The following is a 27,561-nucleotide window of genomic DNA, read 5'->3' as shown; positions in this document are numbered from 1 at the left end:
CCCCTCCCCCCTCCCCTTCCCCCTCCCCCCTCCCCTTCCCCCTCCCCCTCCCCCCTCCCCTCTCCCCCTCCCCTCTCCCCCTCCCTCCTCCTAGAGTCTCACTCTTCTCACCGAGGCTGCAGTGCAGTGGCTTGATCTTGGCTCACTGTAACCTCCTGTGACCCCTCCCCGAGTTCAAGTGATTCTCCTGCTTCAGCCTCCGGAGTAGCTGGGATTACAGGTGCATGCCACCAGGCCTGGCTAATTGTTGTATTTTTAGTACAGATGGGGTTTCACCATGTTGGCCAAGCTGCTCTCAAACTCCTGACCTCAAGTGATCCACCCACCTTGGCCTCCCAAAGTGCTGGAATTTCAGGCATGAGCCACCACATTCCACCAATTACATGGTTTCTTCAAACAACTTATTATTTTCCTACAAGTATAGGCTTCAAGATTTTTTCTCTTGTTATCTGACATTTCCCTTGTCCTGAAGCTTTCCTTTAGTATGTCAAATCAAGCTTTCATGCACTCCTATTAAATAATTATTTGGAGGTTTGCTGAACTGGTGTTTTGTTGTTGTTTTTTTTTCTGAGACAGAGTCTCACTCAATCTATTGCCCAGGCTGGAGTGCAGTGGTGTGATCTCTGCTCAGTACAACCTCTGCCTTCCGGATTTAAGCAATTTTCCTGCCTCGGCCTCCTGAGTAGCTGGGATTACAGGCATGTGCCACTGCATCCAGCTAAATTTTTGTATTTTTACTAGAGATGGGGTTTCACCATGCTGGCCAGGCTGGTATCAAATTCCTTACCTCGAGTCATCTGCTCTGCCTTGGCCTCTCAAAGTGCTGGGATTACAAGTTTGAGCCACCACACTGGACCTTGAGCTGGTTCTTCTCTGGGTTAGGTATAAGACTGAGAGAGGTAAAAAGCATCAAGAGGGTTGAATTGTAGCAAAGGCCCCTTTCTAATTTCAAATAGCCTGAGATATTTCATTGCCACATCAAGTAAGTGTTTAGTATGCTCCTTGTCCTCAATACTAAATCCCTCTGGTTGGAAAATCTAGAAAAATGCTTTCCTTGTGGTTCTGGCTTATGTTTCAGGCAAGCTAATAGTGCCACACATTTCAATATTCATGAAGAAGAACAAGGGGGTTGCCATGCATGTTTATTATTTGTAAAGTAAAATAAATAAATAGTTGTGGGTGAACAAAATAGATGTTCTGGGGCTCCAGGGTGTGGGGCTAGGACCCATTTTGGAAACAGAGGGTTTCTGGGTAGCAAAATAAATGAAATCAATATTCTTTTTTTAAAATTTAATTTTTTATTTCCATAGGTTTTTAGGGAACAGGTGGTGTTTGGTTAACATGAATAAGGTCTTTAGTGGTAATTTCTGATATTTTGGTTCATCCATCACCCAAACAGTACACACTGTACCCAATTTGCAGTCTTTTATACCTCACCCCCTCTCACCCTTTCCCCCTCAAGTCCTCAAAGTCCATTGTATCATTCTAATGCCTTTGCATTCTCATAGTTATGAGTGAGAACTTGTGAGTGAGAATATACAATATTTGATTTTCCATTCCTGAGTTACTTCACTCAGAATAATGGTTTCCAGTTCCATCCAGGTCACTGTGAATGCCATTATTTTATTTTTTATAACTGAGTAGTATTCCATGGTGTGTGTGTGTGTGTGTGTGTGTGTATCACAATTTATCCACTTGTTGACTGATGGGCACTTGGGCTGGTTGCATATTTTTCCAATTGCAAATTGTGCTGCTATAAACATGTGTGTACAAGTATCCTTTTCATATAATGATTTCTTTTCCTCTGGGTAGATATCCAGTAGGGGGATTACTGGATCAAATGGTAGTTCTACTTTTAGTTATTTAAGGAATCTCCACACTGTTTTCCATAGTGGTCGTACAAGTTTACATTCCCACTAGCAGTGTAAAAGTGTTCCCTTTTCACCACATCCCTGTCAACATCAGGGATTTTTTGATGTTTTGTTATTTTTTGATGTTTTGATTATGGCCATTGTTGCAGGAGTAAGGTGGTATCTCATTGTAGTTTTAATTTGCATTTCCCTGATCATTAGTGATGAGCATTTTTCATATGTTTTTGCCATTTGTATATCTTCTTTTGAGAATTGTCTATTCATGTCCTGAGCCCACTTTTTGATGGGATTGTGTTTTTTTCTTGCTAATTTTCTTGAATTCCTTGTAGATTCTGGATATTAGTCCGTTGTTAAATGTATAGATTGTGAAGATTTTTTTCTCACTCTGTGGGTTGTCTGTCTACTTTGCTGATTATTTCTTTTGCTGTGCAGAAGCTTTTCAGTTTAATTATGTCCCATCTATTTATCCTGGTTATTGTTGCATTTGCTTTTGGGTTCCTGGTCATGAAGTCTTTGCCTAAGCCAATATCTAGGAGGGTGTCCCCAATATTACCTTCTAGAAATTTTATGGTTTCAGGTCTCAGATTTAAGGCTTTGATCCATCTTGAGATTTTTGCATAAGATGAGAGAAGAGGATCCAGTTTCATTCTTTTATGTGTGGCTTGCCAATTAGTCCAGTACAATTTGTTGAATCGGGTGTCCTTTCTTTGTTTTTGTTTGCTTTGTTGAAGATCAGTTGACTGTAAGTATTTGGCTTTATTTCTGGTTTCTCTATTCTGTTCCATTGGTCTATATATCTGTTTATACCAGTACCATGCTGTTTTGGTGACCAAGGCCTTACAGCACAGTTTCAAGTCGAGTAATGTAATGCCTTCAGATTTGTTCTTTTGCTTAGTCTAGCTTTGGCTATACAGGCTCTTTTTTGGTTCCATATGAATTTTAGGATTTTTTTTCTAGTTCTGTGAAGAATGATGGTGTTTTGATGGGAATTGCATTGAATCTGTAGATTGTTTTTGGCAGTATGGTCATTTTCACAATATTGGTTCTAGCTATCCATGAGCATGAAGTATGTTTCCATTTGTTTGTGTCGTCTGTGGTTTCTTTCAGCAGCGTTTTGTGGTTTTCCTTGTTAGAGGTCTTTCAACTCCTTGGTTAGGTATATTTCTAAGTATTTTATTTTATTTTTTTGCTGCTATTGTAAAAGAGGTTAAGTTCTTGATTTGATTATCAGCGTGGTCGCTGTTGGTGTATATAGCAGAGCTACTGATTTGTGTTCATTGATTTTTGTATCCTGAAACTTTGCTGAATTCATTTATCAGTTCTAGAAGTTTTCTGGAGTTGTTAGGGTTTTCTAGGTATAAAATCATATCATCAGCAAACAGCGACAGTTTGACTTCCTCTTTACTGATTACGATGCCCTTTATTTCTTTTGTCTGATTGCTCTGGCTAGGACTTCCAGTACTATGTTGAAGAGAAGTGGTGACAGTGGGCGTCCTTGTCTTATTCTAGTTCTCAGGGGGAATGCTTTCAACTTTTTCCCATTCAGTATTGTGTTGGCTGTGGTTTTGTCATGATAGCTTTTATTACATTAAGCTATGTCCCTTGTATGCTAGTTTTGCTGACAGTTTTAATCATAAAGGGATGCTGGATTTTGTCAAATGCTTTTTCTGTGGCTATTGAGATGATCGTGGGATTTTTGTTTTTAATTCTGTTTATGTGGTGTATCACATTTATTGACTTGTGTATGTTAAACTATCCCTGCATCCCTGGTATGGAACCCACTTGATCATGATGGATTTTCTTTTCGATATTCTGTTGGATTTGGTTAGCTAGTATTTTGTTAAGGATTTTTGCATGTGTATTTATCACGGACATTGGTCTGTAGTTTTCTTTTTTTGTTATGTCCTTTCTTGGTTTTGGTAGTAGGGTGATACTGGCTTTATGAAGCCAGAATGATATAGAGAGGATTTCCTCTTTCTCTATCTTGTGGAATAGTGTCAATAGGATTGGTACCAATTCTTCTTTGAATGTCTGATAGAATTCAGCTGTGAATCTGTCTGGTTCTGGACTTGTTTTTGGTGGCAATTTAAAAATTACCATTTCAGTCTTGTTGCTTGTTATTGGTTCATTCAAAGTTTCTATTTCTTTCCTGTTTAATCTAGGAAGGTTGTAGAGTTCCAGGAATTTATCATGTCCTCTAGGTTTTCTAGTTTATGCACATAAAGGTGTTCATAGTAACCATGAATGATCTTTTGTATATCTGTGGTATCGATCCTAATATCTCCCATTTTGTTTCTAGTGGAGCTCATTTGGATCTTCCTTTTTTGTTGGTTGGTAATCTTGCTAATAGTCTATTAATGTTATTTATCGTTTCAAAGAACCAGCTTTTTGTTTTGTTTATCTTTTGTGTTTTTTTTTTTGTGTGTGTTTCCTTCAATTTCACTTAGTTCTGCTCTGATCTTGGTTATTTCCTTTCTCCTGCTGGGTTTGGGTTTGGTTTGTTCCTTTTTCTCTAGTTCCTTGAGGTGTGACCTTAGATTGTCTATTTGTGCTTTTTCAGACTTTTTGATGTAAGCATTCAGGGCTATGAAATTTCCTCTTAACACTGCCTTTGCTATATCCCAGAAGTTTTGATAGGTTGTATTACTAGTATTGTTCAGTTCAAAGAATATTTTAATTTCTGTCTTGATTTCATTGCTGACTGAGAGATCATTCAGGAGCAGGCTATTTAATTTCCATGTACTGGCATGATTTTGAGGGTTCCTTTTGGAGTTGATTTCCAATTTTATTCCACTGTGATCTGAAAGAGTATTTGATATCATTTCAATTTTCTTAAATTTCTCAAGACTTGTTTTGTGGCATATCATATGGTCTGTCTTGGACAATGTTCCCTGTGGTGATGAATAGAATCAATATTCTGCAGTTGTTGGGTAGAATGTTCTGTTAATATCTGTTAAGTCCATTGGTTCCAGGGTATAGTTTAAATCCATTGTTTTTTGGCTGACTTTTTGGCCACTTTGTCTTGATGACCTGTCTAGTGCTGTTAGTGGAGTATTGAAATCCCCCACTATTATTGCATTGCTGTCTATCTTATTTCTTAGGTCTAGTAGTATTTGTTTTATAAATTGGGGTGCTCCAGTGTTAGTTGCATATATATGTAGGATTGTGACATTTTCCTGCTGGACTAGTCCTTTTATCATTAATGTCCCTCTTTGTCTTTTTTTAACTGCTGTTGCTTTAAAGTTTTTTTTTTTTCTGATATAAAAATAACTACTTCTGCTAGCTTTTGGTGTCCATTTGCATGGAATATCATTTTCCACCCCTTTACCTTAAGTTTATGTGAGTCCTTATGTGTTAGGTGAGTTTTTGAAGACAGCAGACACTTAGTTGGTGAATTCTTATCCATTCTGCAATTCTGTATCTTTAAAGTGGAGCATTTAGGCCACTTACATTCAATGTTAATATTGCAGTGTGAGGTACTACTCTATTCATCATGATCTTTGTTGCCTGAATACCTTGTTTTCTTTTCTTTTCTTCTTTTTTAAGAGATGGAGTCTCACTTTGTTGCCCAGGCTGGAGTGCAGTGGTGTCATCTCGGCTCACTGCAACCTCTGCCTCCCAGGTTCTAGCAATTCTCCTGCCTTAGCCTCCCAAGTAGCTGGGGCTGCAGGCTCACACTGCTACGCCTTGCTAAGTTTTTGTATTTTAGTAGAGATGGGGTTTCACTGTGTTGCCCAGGCTGGTCTCCAACTCCTGAGCTCAGACAGTCCACTCGCCCTGGGCTCCCAAAGTGCTAGGAATACAGGCATGAGCCACCGTGCCTGGCCCTTGTTTTCCTTTTATTTATTGTATTTTTATTTTATAGGTCCTGTGAGATTTATGCTTTAAGGAGGTTCTATTTTGATGTATTTCAAGGATTTGTATCAAGATTTAGAGCTCCTTTTTAGCAGTTCTCGTAGTGCTGGCTTTGATAGTGGTGAGTTTGGTCAACACTTGTTTATCTGAAAAAGACTATTTTTCCTTCACTTATGAAGCTTAGTTTTGCTGGATACAAAATTCTTGGCTGATAATTGTTTTGTTTAAGGAGGCTGAAGATAGGGCCCTACTCTTCCAGCTTGTAGGGTTTCTGCTGAGAAATCTGCTCTTAATCTGATAGGTTTTCCTTTATAGGTTACCTAGTGCTTTTGCCTCACAGCTCTTAAGATACTTTCCTTCATATTAACTTTAGATAACCTGATGACAATGTGCCTAGGCCATGATCTTTTTGTGATAAATTTCCCAGGTGTTCTTTGAGCTTCTTATATTTGGATGTCTAGATCTCTAGCAAGGCTGGGAAAGTTTCCCTTGATTATTCCCTTAAATATGTTTTCCAAACTTTTAGATTTCTCTTCTTCCTCAAGAACACTAATTATTCTTAGGTTTGGTCATTTAACATAATCCCAAAGTTCTTGGAGACTTTGTTCATTATTTTAAATTCTTTTGTATTTGTTTTTGTCAGATTGATTTGAAAACTGTCTTCAAGCTCTGAAATTCTTTCTTCTGCTTGTTTGATTCTATTGCTAAGACTTTCCAGTGCATTTTGCGTTTCTCTAAGTGTGTTTTTTATTTCTAGAAGTTGTGATTGTCTTTATTTATGCTATCTATTTCATTGCAGATTTTCCCCTTCATATCTTGTATCATTTAAGAAATTTCATTAAGTTGGACTTCACCTTTCTGGTGCCTCCTTGATTAGCTTAATAATCGATCTTCTGAATTCTTTTTCTGGCAATTCAGGGATTTCTTCTTGGTTTGGATCCATTGCTGGTGAGCTAATGTGATTTTTTGGGGGTGTGTTAATTAACCTTATTTTGTCATATTACCAGATTTTTTTTTTCTGGCTCCTTCTTATTTGGGTAGACTATGTCACAGGGAAGATCTGGGCCTCAAGGGCTGCTGTTCAGATTGTTTTGTCCCATGGGGTGCTCACTTGATGTCATGTTCTTACCCTTTTCCTAGAGATGTGGCTTCCTGAGAGCCAAACTGTAGTGATTGTTGTATCCTTCTGGATATAGCCACCCAGTGGAGCTACTAAGCTCTGGGCTGGTACTGTGGAGGGTGTCTGCACAGAGTCCTATGATGTGAACCTTCTTCAGGTCTCCCAACCATGGATGGCAGCACTTGCTATGGTGGAGGTGGCAGGAGAGTGAAATGGACTCTGTGAACATCTTTAGTTATAGTTTTGTTTATTGCACTAGTTTTGTGCTGGTTGACCTCCTTACTGAAGGTGGTGCTTTCAAGAGAGCATCAGCTGTGGTAGTATAGGGATGATCAGGTGGTGGGTGGGGCCCTAGAGCTCCCAAGAGAATATGTCCTTTGTCTTTGGCTACCAGGGCTGGTAGAGAAAGACCATCAGGTGGTGGTGGGGTTAGGACTATCTGAGCAGGCCTTGCTGCAGCTGCTGTGGGGGGATGGGAGTGTGGTTCTCAGGCCAATAGAGTTCTGTTTCCTGGGGGATTATAGCTGCTTCTGCTGTGTCATGCAGGTCACCAGGGAAGTGGGGTAAAGCCAGCAGTTACAAGCCTCACTCAGCTCTCACACAGCCCAAAAGGCCGGTCTCACTCCCACAGAGCCCTGCCCTAATATCACCTTTTGTTTCTAGGCAGCGGGTGAGCAGGACTGAGACCTTTGCCCAAGGCTACCAGCCTCCAGTCTGTGAAAGCAAGCAGGGCTTTCAGGTTTTGCGCCTCACTTCTGTGTTGTGTCTGGATTCACCCCTTCCCCCACGTTCTGTTCAGGAAAATTCCCATTTGGTTGAGATTGTTGAAAAGTTCAGCTGGAAATTTGCTCTTCCCTGTGGTCTTTCCCCAGTTCCTCTGGCAGCCCTCCCCAAGGACTTCTGTGAGACGAAGTCAGAAATGGTTTCCCTGGGGACTGAGAGGGCCCACCAGGCTCTTCCTGCTTTTTCTTCTACCCCTGTATTGCAGTTGGCTCTCTAAAATTGTCTCAGCTCCAGGTAAGGCAAAATTCTTCTCCCATGATCTGGACCTTCAGGTTCCCTAGTGAGGGTGTATGTTCAGGGGTGGGCAATCCCCTTTCACAGTTCCACGCTTTGGGCACTTGCAGTGTTTGGTCTGTCTCCCATGGTCTGCAGGAGCAATCTCCTTTCTTCAAAGGGTCTGTGGATTTCCTCAGCTTTCCTGGTATGTTTCTGCAGTAGTTCTTAGAGCAAAAGTTCATGATGTGAGTCTCCACACATTGATCTTTATGTCCAAGCGAGAGCTGTGATTTAGTCCTGCCTTCTATCTGCCATTTTCCTAATCTCTGATCTGAAATCAGAATTCTTAGCTTCTCAGTTGGAATAGATTATTATTCTGTCTGGGCAAGTTTAGGAGTGGCTATTTATATGACTGTACATATGCACGTAGTAGGCTCCTAAATCTTTCCCATAGTTTTTTAAAACCTTGTAACATGTACAAACATTTACTTCTTTCACTCTGTGATTATGTGTTGGGGAAATGAGGGACTTTGTCCTTGGGAGTGTTACTTAGACACACCTCTCGGTTTTGCAAAAACTGGCAGGCTAGCAGCCATTTTTTCTGGGATTTGGTGCAACCAACACCTCTCATGAGTTTATTGGAGTGCATTTTGTGGAGAAATCTAATATATGAAGCTGTGGTGGTGGCTGGTAGCAAGAGGGCGGGAATGGATCAGTTTACACTTGGAAATTGTATTCTTTAGAGAGTTCAGTTACCACAGCTCGTCCCAAGACCAGCTAGGAGATTTGTCGATGTGTATTATGGTAGCTCTAGTTGAGGTCCAATGACAGGAAAGGGAATGAAAGATCTTGAAACACAATTTCCTTGAGAAAAGCATAAGTCAAAGTTTGGGACTCAAACTCAAGGGATGAATCTAAGAGTTCAAACTGTGATGTTGTTCCAATACAACTGATGCTAGAAAGTTCTCTCATTTCAGCCACCTTAGCACAGTGGCTGGACCTCTAGCCGCACATGAGGGTATGAAATAAAATAAACTGCTGTCCCAGCATTCAACCTGAGTCTTCTGTTGCGGTTTGTCTTGGGACCTGTGCCAAAAAAGTCATCCTGGCATTAGTAGACAAGCGTCATACATGAGATGCTGTACGATCACTCACAGCACACACAGTGTGGAAAAGAGAAGCAACAGCAGCAGTGAATTCAGTGAGTACCTGTTTGGACACAGGACTGAGCTCTCATCGGATTAAGTAAGACCTTATGCTTTTCAGGCATATTGTACATGGGGGTATGTGCCATGAGCAGGGAGAAGGATCTCATGAGGACAATGAGACTTCCTGTTAGGCAGTGGGAATCATGTGACTCGTCTGACATTTAAAGAGATACTTTAAACTTCTTTAGTGAAATATGGCCTTCTAGTGTCATAGACTGTGATTGAAAGGATGTTTTAAGGAGGATATGCAATGATGTGAAGCCACAATCTTATTGACTCTTTACCGTTACAAAAAAAAAATCAATATTTCCCACTACCCTTTATCATCTTTCTGTGCTTACTGCTGACTGAATAGTGGTACCACAGAAATACAAGGAGAAAGAAATTCTCAGCTTTTCAAGTTGCAAAGTTGACTTCCATAGTCCATAGCAGAAGTAATTATCTTGAGAGAAAATACTTTTTAAGACCCAGATCCAGGTGGGTTTTGGAGAATGAAATAAAGTTGCAATCTACTGAATGTAGAGATACAATAGGTATAAAAATTATAAATTTAATATAAATTATAATATAAAAATTATATTTGCAGATTCTTAAATTCCAGGAAATAAACATTAGTAAGCTCAAAATTAAGGAATTTGTTCTCTTTGCATTTATTTGAATTAATGCGCAAATGCTGAAGAGTCTCTAAAGCAGTTGTAATTTCTGCTTTAGAAAGCTGTGGAATGCTCAGATGAAGAACTGGAGACTGATAAAACTGAATATTTGAAATCTAGTGGGATGCGATAATGTGAATATCAGAAAAGTGATATCAGAAAGGCATGGGATAAAAAAATCTGACACTTTGGGAGGCCGAGGCGGGCAGATAACGAGGCCAGGAAATTGAGACCATCCTGGCCAACACAGTGAAACCCCGTCTCTACTAAATATACAAAAATTAGCTGGGTATGGTGTCACGTGCTTGTAATCCCAGCTACTCGGGAGGCTGAGGTAGGAGAAACACTTGAACCCGGGAGGTGGAGATTGCAATGAGCCAAGATTGCCCCATTGCACTCCAGCCTGGGCGACAAGAGCGAAACTCCATCTCAAAATCAATCAATCCGACAGTTCCCTCTGATCTCATTCTAGCTAGTTCCTTGATTCAGTTTGTTACCACCAACGTCCAAAAAAGTATCTAAGTTCATGTGTGGAGGAAGTACAAACGTTCACATCCTATAGAATGACAATAGCACACCAGTTATAATTGTGCTGAACTCATGGATACTATGTAGATCCTCAGACATTTATGTCACCAAATTCTAATGTAAACTGATGAATCCCAAGTGGTCTTAAAATATTTCCACGTGGAATTAAGAACTCAAATTCAGGGGGACATCCATGCACTATGAAGAAGGAAGAAGAGTGTACTGACCAGGCAGGTGAGCAGATGAGCAGAACCAACCTGGATGATCAGAGTTCATAGACAGGTATGATGGTTAATACTGAGTGTAGATTGGATGGAAAGATGCAAAGTATTGATCTGGAGAGTGTCTGTGAGGGTGTTGCCAAAGGAGATTAAGATTAGAGTCAGTGGGCTGGGAAAGGCCGACCCACACTTAATCTGGGTGGGCACCATCTAATCAGCTGCTAGAATATAAAGCAGGCAGAAAAATGTGAAAAGGCTCAACTGGCTTAGCCTCCCAGCCTACATCTTTCTCCTGTGCTGGATACTTCCTGCCCTTGAACATTGGACTCCAAGTTTTTCAGCTTTGGGTCTCGGATTGGCTTCCTTGCTCCTCAGCTTGCAGAGGGCCTATTGTAGGACCTTGTGATCGTGTGAGTTAATACTCCTTAATAAACTCCCCTTTGTATATATATCTATCCTATTAGTTCTGTCCCTCTAGAGAACCCTGACTAATATTCCAGGTGAACTTTTTTTGTAGATTGGATTATAAGATGTGATGATTTTCATATTAATGGGGCTTGCTAGCAGTTGTTCTCTTACTCAAGGAGAATTGCTATTGTGTAGAATTGCTATTGTGTTTCCATTTATTGATATATTATTATAAATGAATTATCTCATATTACATACCATAGAAGTTGGGATCAATGTTTACTTTCACCATTTCATTGAAGACCACAAAAATGTAAGGCAAAAGAACAAAGGGAACTCTAAGATATTCACTTGTTACCAAGTTAAGAGCCATCTTTGTTTCTAGGTGATGCTGGCAACTTGTAGGTGAAACCACAACCAGTTTCAATGTAACATTTATATTTCTGTTGTTTGGCATTCACGGAACGATAGTCGTATTGTCAAAAGAACAATCCATCAGAGAAGCTTTGATGTGTTAGCCAAGGCCTCATCCACCAGCTTTGTGCAAAAAAAAAAAAACAAAAAAACAAAAAAACAAAACAAAACAACAACAACAAAGTGTGAGGAGCCTCTTAAAAAAGGTCTCCATGAAAAAATGCTCATCACTGGCCATCAGAGAAATGCAAATCAAAACCACAATGAGATACCATCTCACACCAGTTAGAATGGTGATCATTAAAAAGTCAGGAAACAACAGGTGCTAGAGAGGATGTGGAGAAATAGGAACACTTTTACACTGTTGGTGGGACTGTAAACTAGTTCAACCATTGTGGAAGACAGTGTGGCAATTCCTCAAGGATCTAGAACTGGAAATATCATTTGAGCCAGTCATCCCATTGCTGGGCATATACCCAAAGGATTATAAATCATGTTGCTATAAAAACACATGCACACGTATGTTTATTGTGGCACTATTCACAATAGCAAAGACTTGGAACCAACCAAAATGTCCATCAGTGATAGACTAGATTAAGAAAATGTGGCACATACATACCATGGAATACTATGCAGTCATAAAAAAGGATGAGTTCATGTCTTTTGTAGGGACATGGATGAAGCTGGAGAAACGATCATTCTGAACAAACTATCGCAAGGACAGAAAAACACCTCATGTTCTTACTCATAGGTGGGAATTGAACAATGAGAACACTTGGACACAGGGTGGGGAACATAACACACTGGGGTCTGTCATGGCGGGGGGTGACGGGGGATGGGGGAGGGATAGCATTTGGAGGAATACTTAATGCAAATGACGAGTTAATGGGTGCAGCACACCAACATTGCACATGTATACATATGTAACAAACCTGCACATTGTGCACATGTACCCTAGAACTTTAAAGTATAATAATATAAAAAGAAAAAAACCCAGAAAAGTATCTCCCTTGCTGTGTAAATGAAAGTCTCTGACTCTCAGGCCATGATTTCTTCTTGGTTATTTCATTATATTTTGCAAAAACCTTAATAGTGAGGACTAAAAGTTTATCTGTTTTGGTCCCCCATTGTGAATCTGTCTTATGTTTGAGATTTATTTCCTCAATTAGGCCTTTGAACATTAATATATCGCAGAGCTTAAACACAGCCGCGTTAGGCATTTCCGTTTAACATAGCTTTTAGTGTGGTTCATGATGAATATTTTGCATTTTTCTTTTTTCTAAAGACCTAGGGAATTGTTATATAAGTTGTTAGTAATGTGTCTGCAAGAACAAAGCAATATAGCTTAAACAGCTCAAAATCATGCTATGAAAGCTCCACTCTATCTAATTCATACACAATTCAGCACCATTTTCCTCTGCTTTCCCCTGGGAAAATGTGAAATATGATGCCCTATAGGATTGTAGATTGGTAATGCTAATATTTGTTCTTCCCCAAATTTACTTGCAAGATGTTAAGAGCATTGGCTTAAGGATTAGAGGATGAAAATTCTGGGCCCAATTCTGTTTTTTTGCTGTGACGTCAGACAAGTCATACAACTTACTTGAAGCAAAATTTCCTCTTTGAGATGGGCAAATCTCAAAGAATGTTGGCATCTACTTAACATTCTCCCAAGTTGTGAAAATCAAAGACAATATTACATGGCACTGTGTGTGAAAATAGGAAATCTGTGATCATTAGAGAAATGCAAATCAAAACCGCAATGAGATACCATCTCACAACAGTCAGAATGGCTATTAAAAAGTTAAAAAATAACAGATGCTGGTGAGGCTGCAGAGAAAAAGGAACACTTATACTCTGTTGGTGGGAGTGTAAATTAGTTCAACCATTGTAGAAAGCAGCATGGCAATTCCTCAACGACCTAAAGATGAACTACCATTTGATCCAGCAATCCCCTTACTGAGTATGTACCCAAAGGAATATAAATAAATTCTATTATAAAGACACATGCACATACATGTTCATTGCAGCACTATAAGACATGGAATCAACCTAAATGCCCATCAGTGATAGACTAGATCAAGAAAATGTGGTACATATACACCATGGGATACTGTGCAGCCATAGAAAAAGAACAAGATCATGTCTTTTTTTGGGAACATAGATGGAGCTGGAGGCTTATTCTTAGCAAACTAATGCAGGAAAAGAAAAATACCACATACTCTTAAAAGTGGGAGTTAAATGATGAGAGCACATGGACACATGGAAGGGAACAACACACGGTAGGGTCTATTGGAGGGTGGAGGGAAGGAGGAGAGAGAGGACCAGGAAAAATGACTAATGGGTACTAGGCTTAATGCCTGGGTGAAGAAATAATATGTATGATAAACTTCTATCATACAAGTCTACCTATGTAACAAACCTGCACTTGTACCCCTGAATTTAAAAGTTAAAAAAATAGTCTATACACATAATGAAAAGTTAATGAGTCAATGTAGAAAAGAGGGTGAATTGGCTGGGCGTGTGTGACTCACACCTGTAATCCCAGCAATCTGGGAGGCCGAGGTGGGCGGATCACGAGGTCAGGATGAGAGGTGACAATGTGCTAGCAGCCCTCACTCTCAGTGCCTCCTCAGCCTCCAGCCTCGGCGTCCCCTCTGGCCCCGCTTGAGGAGCCCTTCAGCCCGCCACGGCAGCGTGGGAGCCCCTCTCTGGGCTGGCTGAGGCCGGAGCCTCCTCCCTCTGCTTGCCGGGAGGCGTGGAAGGGAGAGGCGCTGGCGGGTACCGGGACTGCGGGCTGTACCGGCGGGTGCAGGCAGGGGCTCCACGGGCCCCACACACTGAGCAGCCAGCCAGTGCCCCTGGCCCAGGGCAGTGAGGGGCTTAGTACCTGGACCAGCAGCTGCGGAGGTTGCCTGGCTCCCCCAGCAGTGCCAGCGGGGGAGCCCTAGCTGCCTTGGGCCCTAGCTGCCTCCCTGCGGGGCAGGGCTCAGGACCTGCAGCCTGCCATGTCTGAGCTCCTCCCCCTGCAGTAGGCTCCTGTGTGGCCTGAGCCTCCCCGACGGGTGCCCTCCCCTGCTCCGTGGCACCGGGTCCCATCCACAGCCCAAGGGCTGAGGAGTGCAGGTGTGGCTCTGGACTGGTGGGCAGCTCTGCCTGCAGCCCTGGTGCAGGATCCACTGGGTGAAGCCAGCTGGGCTCCTAAACTGGATGAGGACTTGAAGAACTTTTGTATCTAGCCCAGAGGATCATATGTGCACCAATCAGCACTCTGTGTCTAGCTCAAGGATTGTAAATGTACCAATCAGTACTCTGTGTCTAGCTCAAGGTTTGTAAACACACCAATTGGTACTCTGTATCTAGCTAACTAGCACTCTGTGACTCTGTCTAGCTCAAGGATTGTAAATGCACCAATCAGCACTCTGTAAAAACGGACCAATCAGCTCTTTGTAAAATGGACCAATCAGCAGGATGTAGGTGGGGCCAGATAAGGGAATAAAAGCAGGCTGCCTGAGCCAGCAGTGGCAACCTGCTGAGGGCCCCTTCCCCACTGGAAGCTTTGTTCTTTTAGTCTTTGCAATAAATATGGGTTCTGCTCGCTCTTTGGGTCCACGCTGCACTTATGAGCTGTAACAGTCACCAGGAAGGTCTGCAGCTTCACTCCTGAAGCCAGCGAGACCAGGAACCCACTGGGAAGAAGGAACAACTCCAGACGCGCTGCCTTTAAGAGCTGGAACACTCACCACGAAGGTCTGCAGCTTCAGTCCTGACAGCGAGACCACGAACCTACCAGAAGGAAGAAGCTCCAGACACATCTGAATGTCTGAACGAACAAACTCCGGACACACATCTTTAAGAACTGTAACACTCAGGGTGAGGGTCCGCAGCTTCATTCTTGAAGTCAGTGAGACCAAGAACCCACCAATTCCGGACACAAGGAGATCGAGACTATCCTGGATAACACGGTGAAACCCTGACTCTACTACAACTGCAAGAAATTAGCCCGGCATGGTGGCGGGCGCCTGTAGTCCCAGCTACTTGGAGGCTGAAGCAGGAGAATGGCCTGAACCGTAGAGGCGGAGCTTGCAGTGAGCCGAGATCGCGCCACTGCACTCCAAGCTTTGGTGACAGAGCAAGACTCCATCTCACAAAGGTGAATTGTTGTATGTTCTCAATTGCCCCTAGCGCAATTGCCCACCTCCATCCCCAGGTTCATGCTCGTGGTTTCCACACTTCAGCCTAAATTATCCATCTCCTCCTCTCAGAGGTTGATATTCTGGTGCTATAGGGAGTTACATGGTAGTTCATAAGATACATCAGATGCAGCCTAATTGTCGGAGTAACCCAAGAGTTGTAAGTAGTTACTAACAATTGGAAGTCCGTGATTTTTACATTTGTATCATTTCTTTCCTGTGGTGAATGTTTTGTTATCTCTAAGGTCTGATGGGTTTTGAAGACGAGACTGATGAATTCACAGGCTTCTCTATCTGTCCTGATAGAATTCTCTCAGATCTGTACATTGGAGCACCATATTGCTTTGAATTTGAATATTTAATCTTGTAGCCTTCTTTTTAACTAAAGTTTTTTTTAACCTTGTCGCTGCAAAATCTTTTAGAAATTTTTCTTATTGTTTCAGTAAACAAATCTTTATCTGACAAAGGAAATAGCTGGAGAGGTACCTTCACAAAACCGCCGCCGCCGTTCCCCTGACGTGTGCTGCTCCAGTTTTATAAATTAGAAATCTGGTCATCTCAGCTTAGTTTCTAAGCAGCGCCAGCTGTCTTCTCTTTCGAACACTGCAAAGATGCTTTGAAGCTGCTTCTGTATTGTTGGCAACATTAGCACAGAAAGATTTGAAGACTGTAATAACTGGAAAAGGTTACACAGTCTCACATAATTGACTATGGCAATATAAAATATTGCCTGCTCTGTTTTGTAACAAAGTAGATATTGCTTTCTTCGGGATTCTAAGGGAAACAAAGTAAAGCCGAATTGCCTTTGCTGTGAAGCTTCCAGGTTAAAAGCTGCAAATCTGTGTTGTAAAGTGTGTCTTCCCTGGCTGGGTATAGTAAATTACCATCCCATCCTGCTGTATGGACAATATGTTTCCAGCTTAATGAGTCAGATGCTTTGTGTTTCCTCCCACTATTTAGTGCAAGGCAAATGGGGTGCATAAAAAGAGAACAGAAGCCAGTGGACATCATCATTTTAGTTTATTTACCTTCAAATAACTGTCAGATAAAATACGTGGATTTTTAAAAATCAAAATCCAACAGTGTTGGATTTCTTCTGTAAAGAAAAAATTCAAAATGAATCACAGATAGATAGGAGCTGCTTTGAATTACAGCAGTAATTGTTAACCACATGCTACCTCATTCACAAGGTCTTGGCAAGTAAATTTTTAGTGAAAAAAAATTCTTTGTTTTGGTTACTATTGCATTCTTTAAAATCAAAGGGCAAGTTAGACTTAATCTTACTTTTGCTTTGTGTGGTTTAAGGTTTATTTGCTGAAGTTTGACGGGCATTTAGTAAAACATCTGTGAAAAGACTGGATCCATTCTTTCCACATTCATTACTATACCTTTAAAAATGAATGTGACAAGACACTCTTAAACAACAAAACCATTGCGGGAACTCCTCTGAGGAGCTGTTAATAATTCAAACATTATTCAAACAATTTTTGCAAGACGAAACCACTGTGGGGCACTTTGGAGGCAGGTATAGGGGCAAAATAAAACTGTTCTCATATTGATATGTTAAACCAAGAATCACAAAATCAAATTCATTCTAAGGTAGAAGATAAACACTACTATTGGCTACTACCAGGCTTTGCAAAAGGAAAGAACAATAAAAAGACTACTTCCCAGGTATTTTAGAGATAATAGAAATAAACCTCTAAAAAGAAGGATCAAATATTTATTGAGGAGTGCACTGTACACTCTAGAATTACACAGGGCTGGTGACAGTGATTAAATGTTCCATGGCTACATAGAGAGATGCTGAGGTTTTAATGTACAAGATATTGATTACATGATGAATCCCAACAGTTTGTTTCCTGCAGTTGCTTGCAGCATGGGGAGAAATGAAAATAACACATACAATTCTGTAGGCTACACTGCATGCAAAATGGAGCAGGTGATGAGCTAAATGAAGGATGAATTTCCTTCTCCCATTCATAAATGTGAGAGTTGCATAATAAGTTAATCTGTCTAGAGGAAGTATAATTATACCATATAATGATTAAAAATGATAATGAAATATTGTGATTTTCAGTTCAACTTTGGCCTCTTATTTGGTTTTCATTTAATATTTCACTGTGCAATGGTACCCACTAGGATTTTCCCCACTGGCAGAATTCAAGTGTATAAATTAGAGGGCCCTTAATTAAATTAGAGAAAAATATGAAGAAAATTGCATGTCTTGAAATGACTTGATGGTATTTATGATTTCAAAGTTTTTATGTAGATGGGTACCATATAGACTATATTAAATTTCAGTTACTCCCTTGATTTTCCTTATCACCTTTTACTTTCTTTATTGCTTAACATCAAGCTTTAATTTGATTGATTGATTGAGACAGGGCCTCACTCTGTCACCCAGGCTGGAGTACAATGGCACAATCACTGCTCACGCAACCATGACCTCCCGGGCTCAGGTGATCCTCCTACTTCAGCCTCCTGAATAGCTTGGACTACAGGTGCCTACCAGCATTCCCCGCTAATTTTTGCAGTTTTCGTAGAGACAGGATTTCACCATGTTGCCCAGGCTGGTCTCGAATTCATGGGCTCAAGCGATCTGCCTGCCTCAGCCTCCAAAAGTGCTAGGATTATAGGCATGAGCCATCATGCCTGGCAAGCTTTAATTTTAAATATAGTTACCTCCAATATAAGAAGCTAATAGTTATGAAGGAAAACAGAAACACAGGATCAGCAGCAGGTGGCTAGATGCAGATCAGAAATTGACTGTGAGGAAAAAAGAACTGAGACAGCCTAAAAATGACTGAAACAACTTTTCTATCCACCATGTGGCTCCAGCTCGCTCTGTTCAATATGCTCATGTTTTCATCACATTGCCCACTGACCAGTTTTTGTAAAATACCCTTCCCAGGAGTGAAGCGACAGCTCTCCTAGTCCTGTTTTCATTTTTTTTTGTTTTTTTAGTGTTTATAGGAAAATAAATGGAGTCAGTTGCCAAAGGGAGCATCAAAGTTGAGCAGAAAATAAGACCCTTGTAGAAAGTTCTTGGTAATACCGTTGTTTCCTTTAAAAGCTGTACCTTAGTAGTTGATGAAATGAAAAAGTAAAGTGAAGTTCAAGGGTGAGAGTTTATGGTTAATGAGTTTTGGATGGAATTTTGTCCCGAGGCATTTGTCTCCTTGCATTTCTTTATACAAGAATATGATTAGATATTTTTAGAGATCATAGACTATATCCATCTTTATATGCAAATATTTTAAATTCCATTTGTTGTGATTTATAGTATTTGAAGTATAGCGTGGCATACATAGTATGGTATACTATACTGTATACTTGCAAGTGTTTTTATTGTAGATGGCATGACAATATTATGCTAATTTTTAAAGGTGAGAGCAATGTGAATGCTTTCTTGCAATTACCTACTGGGAATGGTAAGCTGCCATGTGAAGAATGATGTATTAGTGATTATCTTTGTATAGAGCTTAAAGGATTAATGTCATTGAATGCATTTAAGGTTTTCAAATTAAAAAATATTTGTCACAGATAAAAATGTTAGAGAAGGGAAAATATGTCTAAACATTTTTATTAATGAAAGTTCCAGATATCTATAAAATTAGAGATCGTGTCATGGTAAACTCCCGTATCCAGTCATTCGGCTTAAATAATTATCAGCGTTCCTCACCTGGGGAACTACTTTGAGGCAAATCCCAGACGTGATAGCATTTCTTTTATGAATATTTCAGTGTGTATCTCTAAAGGAAACCATCTTCTTAAAAAAAATAAAGCCACTGTACCATCATTATGCTTAAAATTTAGCAATGATTTCCTAATATGACAATGATTCCTTAATGTCACCAAGCATCGAGTGTTCAGATTATCCCAATTGCCTTTACGTGTTGTTTTTAGTGTTTGTTCGTTTGAATCAGGAACAAATGAGTTTACACCTAGGGAACCCATTTTTTGTAACAATAACTCTTGTTAGAAAAGAATTTGCCTTTTGGGGCTTAGAAATCCACTTCTACAAATACATCTGATGACTCTGCCTTATCTATAGATTTGGTTATCTTTCTTGAAAATGTGCACCTCTTCTTAGGCATTTTCCTCTGAAGAATCATTCAGACCAAGGAACCTTTTGGGTGTTGGCTTTCTTTTATGAATCCTACAAAAGAAATACAACTCTCTACAGTAAAAAGTGACCCATGAGTCTGATGACATTTAATTTGGGCACTTAATGTTTATGTGGTGGCCACAACTACTATGAATCTACAGTGTATTCTTTTATCTGTTTTATCTTGTCAAAAATTTCATGACTTTGACCTTTTCTTTCCCTACAATCTCTACATATATAGTAGAATTTTAAAAGTATTTTTGGCAATCAGGATTTTCTTCTGATCGTTGTGTGAAAAAGAAACATTTATGATCTTGAAAAAAAGCATATGTTAACTTCCTTTGAATTCTTTAGATCAGTTAAAAGATGAATTTGCCATTTTAAGAATATGATATTAAAAAGATCTGTCTTCAAAGTGAACCCATGCAGGAATACTTTTTATCTTAGGGAATTTATATTTTTTAAAGGAACCAGCAATCAAATTTGAAAACCAGTATGTACCCAATGGATCAGACTTTTCAAAGAATCATGTCTCAAAAAATAGAACTTTTGATTTCTTAAAATGATCTCTGAAGTTCCATTTTGAAATACCTAAATCAACAAATTGAATTTTAATGGAAAATCAAGGGTGTTTTTCTAAAGGCTCTTGAATGAAGCTTTGAAAAATATAAAGGGAGGGAATTATCAGCTTGTTATAACAGCGCTGACTTCACTCCAACAATTTTATTTTTAGGTAAGAAAGGATATAATATCAAGGACAAATGACGAAAGCAGCTTGCTTGTTTAAAATCACAGAACTGGTACATCCCACTTTTCCCCTCTGTGGATGTCCTTACCAGCCTCTGAACCACCTGAGTAACCTCCAGCCACTAAAATCTTAATTGTGTATTATAGTTGCAGCTGCTGTCTGTAGTTGTCATTGTATATGTATCTTTTTACTATAAAAATATTGAACTAGAAGATTACACAACCATGTTGTATTCAATACATTCCATAAAACAATAAAATATAATTTTTCTCCCATCCATTTGGCAGTATAGTATTCAAAATATAAAAACACATGGATTTCATGTACATTAAATGTTTGAAAAAAATAATGCTGTGAGATCTATGATATTATTACCATATATGAGTAGAACCTGAAACTGAGAGGTTAGATGACTCAGCCAGTGTTGCACAGTAACAGACAGAGGAGTTCTCCAAGGTTGGGTATCACTGCAAATCACACATGCGTTCCACTTCAATGTAGCACTTCTCATACTAATGCATATATAAGAGAAAGGACAGTCGGAAGATGAAAATCATAAAATTTCAGACCAAAGAGAGCTTTCCTTTGGGAATAATTGAAGAAGTAAGTCAATAAGCATTCAAAATGGAGAGTAAGTTGCTGAAGGGTTAAATCTCTTTTTGAGTATGATAAGGGCCTTACATTTATGATAGTCATCTGCATTTGTTTCTCCTGTGTATCTGCTCAATGGGGAAAAAAGATAACCACGTTAGCTGTTTCTTAAGTTTCCTACATAGGCTAATTACAAAGAACCATACAGTCATGGAGAAAGTCATTTTTTTAGCCAATGCCATTGTGTCCTAATGAACAAAGAATATTATTAAATCTTAAATTCAAATGCATGGAGGTAGTTGAGTAATATATGTCCCATATTATCATGCTTTAATCTTGAATGTATTTGTATTTTATTCATGAATAGGTGGAAATATTTAGGTTGTGTATGGAAAGGACTAAAAAGAGAAATACTATCTGTTTTGTTACATGCACAATTTGCTTCTTGAGTTTTGGGCTTCGCTTTATCCACTCTGTGGCCTGATATATTTATTTTCTTGTTCACAGGGTAGGTTTGCTTAGTGGTGTGTGTGTCTGTGTGTCTGTGTGTGTACAAAGACCTTAAAAGTTCTCTGAATTTGAGGTGCTATGGAGCAGTGATTTCATTTAATAGAAATTGATTTCATCTGGAATTCTCCTGATAAATGTTATGGAAACAAAATAATTTTCTTACTTTAATAATGTGATGCTGTTCGGTACAAACTTTAAAAAATACGATCATGTGTGAAAACTCATGAGAGTTTGAATAATCACCATGAACATCTCAAGTCCTCAGTAGTTTCATGTGAAAATTTCACAGTGCTGGCTTGTTAGTGTTGTTCATTTCCATGGATAATTTCGTTTGGTGTTCTCTGTACTGTGCAGGAGCAACTTGTGTGTTTGCTTACTGCTTGGCCCAGGGTTTTCCTGTGGGATGTGCTCTCTTAGTGCATAGGAGTGTGTAGTGGCTGCATTGTGTGCCCAGGGTGAGAGAGGGAGATGAAGGCTTTGCCTGCATTCTGCTCTAAGAGTCTTCTGCAAGGATTCTATGCTGAAGAAGGAGGTGGTCTGAACTCAGATGAATTCTGTGAGCACACATCCAACTTATGTGTTTTTATGGGCATGAATTTTTTCCATTCTTCAGCCATATCCCTTTATTTCATTTCATTAAAAGATTAAAAATGGGCAAAAGATCTGAGTAGACATTTCTTGAAAGACATACCAATTGCCAGTGGGTATATAAAAATTGCTCAACGTCACTAGTCATCAGGGAAGTGCAAATCAAAACCACAATGAGATACCATCTCACCTTTGTTAAAATGACTTTCATCAAACAGATAAAAAAAAATGGATGCTGATGAGGATGCAGAGGAGGAAGAGCACTTGTACACTTGTATACTCTTCGTGGGAATGTAAATTAGTACAACCACTGTGGCAAACAGTATGAGGGTTCCTCCAAAAAACAAAATAGAAATACCATATGATCCAGCAACCCCACTACTGGGTATATACCCAGAAGAAAGGAAATCAGTTTATCAAAAAGACATTTGTACTTCCATGTTTACTGTAGTACTATTCACAAGAGCCAAGATTTGGAATCAGTTTAAATGTCTATCAACAGATGGATAAAGGAAATTGGCATATGTACACAATGGCATATTATCCAGCTATAAAAATAATGAAATCCCGTCATTTTTGTCAACATAGAACTGGAGGTCATTATGTTAAGTGAAATAAACCAGACACAGAAAGACAAATACTGCACATTCTCGGAACTCATATGTAGGCGCTAAAAATGTGGATCTCATGGAGGAAGACAGTTGACTGTTGATTACCAGAAGCTGGGAAGGGTAGGGTAACAGGGGATGAAGAGAGATTAGTTCATGGTTATAAAATACAGTGAGCTAGAGGGAATAAGATGCAGAGTTCAGTAGTACAATAGGGTGATTATAGTTGATGATAACGTATCATGTAGTTCAAGTAGCCATAAGAGATGAATTGGAATATTCCCAATGTAGAGAACAAAAAAAAAATGTTTGAAGTGATGGATATCTCAATTATCCAGATTTGATATCCAGATACATGCATACAACATGTAAAGATCAAATCTGGATAATTCATCTCTTATGGCTACTTGAACTACATGATACATTATTATCAACTATAATCACCCTATTGTACTACTGAACTCTGCATCTTATTCCTTCTAGCTAACTGTATTTTATAACCATGAACTAATCAATAGCTTGTTTTTACGTTCTTGAATTTTCTAAACATTTTAGATCTTTCTTATTTTAAAGGTATTTGAATCATCCATATTTGATTTTCTTCATGTTTTATGCTTAGCTTTCACATTTTTTCATTCATTTCTAACCTTTCAGTTTATCTTTTGATACTTTTATGTTTTAATTAAACTCATTTTAAACAGTTTTATCTTTTCTTAAAAAATTACATTAAAAAAACTTTTAAGTTCTGGGGTACTTGTGCAGGTTTGCTATACAGGTAAATTGCATGTCACAGGGGTTTTGGTGTACAGATTAGTTTGTCACCCAGGTAATGAGCATAGTACACTATAGGTAGGCTTTCCACTCCTCACCCTCCTGTCACTGTCCACCAAGTAGGCCCCAGTGTCTGTCGTTCATTCCATTGTGTCCAAATGTTCTCAATGTTTAGCTCCCACTTATGTGAGAGCAGGAGTAAAAATTACATTATTATTACTATTTTTTGAGATGGAGTCTCACTCTATTGCCCAGGCTGGAGTGCAGTGGTGTGATCTCCACTCACTGCAAGCTCCACCTCCCAGATTCACGCCATTCTCCTGCCTCAGCCTCCTGAGTAGCTGGGACTACAGGTGCCCACTACCATGCCCGGCTAATTTTTTGTATTTTTAGTAGAGATGGGGTTTCACTGTGTTAGCCAGGATGGTCTGGATCTCCTGACCTTGTGATCTGCCCGCCTTGGTCTCCCAAAGTGCTGGGTTTACAGGCGTGAGCCGTGAGCCTGGCTCTAGCACAGTGTCATTCTTTGAATTTGAGGGTGATTCCATTTCTGTGCAAAATCATGTTAAGCTATGTTTTATGACATAAAAACATTAGATTTTTGGGAAAACTGTATCAGCATGTGGAGTGGCAGGAAGTACAAATAAGCAAGATCTAAATTTAACAGTAAGGTAAATCCATCTCATAAGGACTTTGAATTGAATTTGGAAAATGATCAGGGAATCCTGGATTTCTTGATAAATACCTTAGGCTCAAGGAGCCTAACCCTGTTTTTCCTCTTGAGCAATAATTCAGTATTTGCTAGTTTAAGTGTTCGTGGTGACTTTCTAGCACATAAACACCATGAAGTACAAGAATTGACTCAATATAGAAGACTGGCACCAGATGGTTTGTGCAAGTTTTGTAGCAGTATTTCTACATTCGGTGGTCTCTCATGCCTACTTTGGTTTGGTCTGCATTTATTTTAGCGCATCTTAAAGAGTTTCATTTTGCAGTGTGGCTTTCCTCTACCTCCTGGAGTTATACAAGGCAAACAAAACGTGGCTTGGACTAGAGTCATTCCTGATAGGGATTTTTAGTCATACCTCTATTTGGATAGGCCCATTTAAAGAACTTTTACCTTGGTTACTAAAATAGTACAACAACAACTGCCCTCTTGCTTCAAGACAACCTAGCCAAAAGATATCCCCTTCGTTAACTGATTGCCAGCTCTGGTCTTTCAGAGAAATCAGAGAGAGGTATCAAAGGGTATATCTGTTCTACTAGTCTGTCTAGAATAAAAACAGAAAGCCAGTTTGGGAAGTTTTTACTTATGGTGATTCAGGTTGTAGTGTACCTAGGGCATAAACATTTAGCCCTTTGTATGACTTGATAATTCCTTAAAGTTCTCCTTGCAAGTTTGCTTGACTTTGAGGGCTCAATGAAAGAAAAATGAGTTCCTAGGTTGAGCTCTCCCAGTGATTGGAATTCCCACAAACTGTTAAACAGTAATATGCTTCTTGCCTTCCTGGGACTTGTGTCTGCAGAGTATCCCCAGTAATTTCCTTCTTGTGCCTTACCTGGTGATTATTTATGAGAATTCTCACCTGCTTAAAGTTCTACTGATGTCTGCTCCGATACAATGACTTGGTTCAGGCATGGTCTAGAATCTTTCCTACTTCAAACTGTACTGTGGATGATCTCTTATTTTATAGTGAGAGACTTTAGTTCCTCAGATGTAAATTGAATGACTCACAGAAATGTTACACGAAAAGCCAGTGATATGGTTTGGGTTTGTGTCCCCACCCAAATCTCATCTTATATTGTAATCTCCATAATCCCCATGTGGTAGGGGGGATGTGGTGGGAGGTGATTAGATCACAGGGGCAATTTCCCCCATGCTGTTCTCGTGATAGTAAGTGACTTCTAACAAGATCTGATGGTTTTATAAAGGGCTCTTCCCTCTTTGTTGGTTCTCTCGCCTGCTGTCACATAAGATGTGCCTTTACTTCTCTTTTGCCTTTTGCCATGATTGTTAGTTTCCTGAGGCCTCCCTAGCCAGGCAGAACTGTGAGTCAATTAAACCTCTTTTCTTTATAAATTACCCAGCACTGTGTATGTCTTCAAAGCAATATGGGAATGGACTAATACAGCCGGTGATGATACTGACACATCTAATAGTTTTTCCAGAGTGAGACTTGCAAGGATTAAGTCTCTTTCCTAGAATATAGCTAGTTCTAGTACCCAAGGGAAAGTAAATCCAGAGAATTGGATTAAATAAAGCCAAAAAGGTTGACTTCAAATATCCAAATTTTTAGACTTATGTTCATCTCCCCCTACTCCACCCTCAATCATTACGGAACTTAGAAGCTGTAGCAGTGGTTGATTATTCTACTCTGTCAGACATCTGGAACCCTGACCTTTTGATAAGTGCCTATTTCTTTTAGTCTTGATAAGTTTCCCTGTAGGCTGGTTATAATCCATCTCAATATTTAAATTATTTGAGACTCCTTGGATATCTGGACACATTTGGATGATATTTTAAATACTATTCATTATAGTTCAGTTTAATAGGGTATCTGAGTGGTAGAATTGGCAGGGGGTTAAAAATGCTTCACTTTCAGTCTTTGAGCAAAGTAGAACATTGCTTTCCTAAGGCAATTCTAGACCACAAATACCAGTTGTACATTTCTATTCCTGTGGAAAAGTTATTTTGGTTGTTTCTTGGCTGCCATATAAATCTAGGAGGAAGATGACCTTGGTTTGCCATCTAGTACCCTCCGCTCTCACTGTTAAACCATACAAAAAAATGAGGATCTTTCATATTTAAAGAAGCCTTCTAGAGGTTGAAGCACTAAAAATCCTTATTAGTTTGTTTCTCCTCTGGAATCCTATTAATAATAAGATTACTAGAACCATAACATTATAAAGACCTTAAAAATAAGTTCTCTGAGTATAGGAAATATATATTTATAGCAGATGAGTAAAAATAATTATTGTTTTAAAATATGTTTCATTAACTTTCCTATTTAATTTCTAGGATCTCATTTAAGAAATTTAAGAAATTCGTTACGAAACTTCCTTAAGAAATTAGTTATGAAACTTCTTTAAGAAATTAGAAAAATGATAGGAAAAAATGATCAATTAATAAAACTAGAACTTACAAAATTATTAGAAATATCAGAGCAGTTCCCAGCTGAGGTGCTATTTTCTTGATAATAATTGTCAGGCAAGCAGAAAATTGCATTACAAAAATGGCTTCTTGTTTTTATTATTGCCTTAAAAAGCGTAAAATCATATACGATAATTTCAAAATTATAATATGATTGCTATAGTACTTGTAGCTGTTTCTCTAATATTTTATCTTGTCAAATTAAAGTATAACAATGTAAAATGACTTAAAAGACTCTACTGTAGGGTCTAAGCACTAATAGGAGTTCCAACAGGATAACTGGTTATTCTCTGAATGTATAAATACATATGACAAGATGCACTATGCCATCGAGTTATGCAATCTGTTTTAGTATTGATTTCTTACATTTTATTTTATGTTTTTGATAAAACCAATTTCAAGAGCATATTACTAAAGCATATTGGTTTCTTCTGAACGGCAGTAAGCACAAAGATTGAATATCTTCTGTGTTTGTATGGAGGTATATGTATGTGTATGTGGGAATATATATGTATATAATTTTTATATTATGTGTGTGTGTTATAAAATATATTATGTTGTTATATATTAGTTTTTATAAAGTTTGCATGAATTTCCAAGAAATCTGAGGTGTAGTTAAAAATGAAATTAGTAGATGGCGCTTTTTGGAGTGATAAATTTAGAAATGAAATGTAACATGAAATGAAAATATTTTTAAAAGAGTTCAGTAAGTAGTGAAAAAGGAATTGAGAATTTACTTTGAAAAGTATAAGAGTTTTTGCAGTATTCAACAAACTATCATTGTTTCATTGGCTGAAAATATATGGATGAAAGCCAAAGAACTATATAATGACACTGGGTTATTAGTTCTTGTAAATCCTACTTGCTAACACCACTTCAACAGAGTGAGCAGAAATGATCATCTGATCTGATTACAATGTCTATTTATGTAGCATTTAGTTTCTTTTTTTTTTAAAGGATTTCATAAATATATTATTCATGCTAAAGGCATAATAACAATACTCCGAATTTTA

General features: G+C 38.9%; 1 long non-coding RNA gene and 1 pseudogene across 1 annotated transcript; one reads left to right on the top strand and one right to left on the bottom strand.

Moving 5' to 3' along the window:
- Positions 1 to 27,561, top strand: part of LOC105476936 (small ribosomal subunit protein uS5 pseudogene) — a 325,515-nt pseudogene that overhangs the window by 113,632 nt on the left and 184,322 nt on the right.
- Positions 137 to 15,117, bottom strand: LOC139359977 (uncharacterized). Its single transcript, XR_011616794.1, has 3 exons — positions 15,021 to 15,117; positions 788 to 890; positions 137 to 240 (listed from the first exon to the last, which is right to left on the bottom strand). It is a non-coding gene; the product is annotated as an uncharacterized lncRNA (long non-coding RNA).

The sequence above is a fragment of the Macaca nemestrina genome, chromosome 19 (genome assembly GCF_043159975.1).
Source record: "Macaca nemestrina isolate mMacNem1 chromosome 19, mMacNem.hap1, whole genome shotgun sequence".
Taxonomy (NCBI): Eukaryota; Metazoa; Chordata; class Mammalia; order Primates; family Cercopithecidae; genus Macaca; species Macaca nemestrina.
Note: the sequence above shows the minus strand (reverse complement) of the source record. Positions and strands in the feature narration are given on the sequence as shown.